The sequence below is a fragment of the Nanorana parkeri genome, unplaced genomic scaffold (assembly GCF_000935625.1).
Source record: "Nanorana parkeri isolate BGI_ZX_2015 unplaced genomic scaffold, ASM93562v1 scaffold4245, whole genome shotgun sequence".
Taxonomy (NCBI): domain Eukaryota; kingdom Metazoa; phylum Chordata; class Amphibia; order Anura; family Dicroglossidae; genus Nanorana; species Nanorana parkeri.
Window position 1 is genome coordinate 4,324 of NW_017310509.1, and position 657 is coordinate 4,980.

Below are 657 nucleotides of genomic sequence, written 5' to 3' on the forward strand. Positions count from 1 at the left end.
CTGTGTCAGTAATGTGCAGTGACCTGAGGTTGGGGTGGGGCCCCGGCTTGCTTTCTGACTAGAGTTCCACTTTAAGGTCTCGTTCACACCTCGGCGTATTGCATATGCGCGTCTGTCGCGATTCGCGGTAAAAAAAAGTTGCACGACCGTCGCACGTTTCCGAAGGCTACTTGGCTGTATCCCAATGGAAACGCGCAACAAAACGGCCCAAAGTAGCTCCGGGACCTTTCCAGGCGCGGGCCGCTTTGTAGCGCGTTAGGGACGGGCGCCGAGGTGGGAACCAGACCATTGCATACAATGCGATTTACATGTTTGAGCGTTTTGTAGAGCGTTCGCCGAGCGTAGAACCCGCCACAGAACGTTCCGGTGTGACCGCGGGCTCTGGGCTCATTTCACACAGCGCAGAGCCGGCCCGTACAGACCCGTGTGGCGTTCGCGGACGTATCGGGCCGGTCCCGGGAAGGACAGGTGCTGTGCGTGTGATTAGTACGCAGCCCCCGTCCTTCTCTATGGGACTATGCGGCCGTACGCCCCAACACGCTCACCCGCCCTGCAGGTCCGTGTCCAGACGCAGACAGGATCCATCCATGTACGGACACACGGATGTGCACGGGCCGGCTGTATGAATGAGTACAATCATTGATATGTGACCACCAC

At 58.4% G+C, this 657-nt stretch overlaps 1 protein-coding gene across 1 annotated transcript in view; it reads right to left on the bottom strand.

Moving 5' to 3' along the window:
* The window catches only part of LOC108803805 (transcription initiation factor TFIID subunit 1-like), a gene marked incomplete at both ends in the record, with an annotated part of 19,403 nt that overhangs the window by 4,206 nt on the left and 14,540 nt on the right, over positions 1–657 (bottom strand). The window lies entirely within an intron of this gene.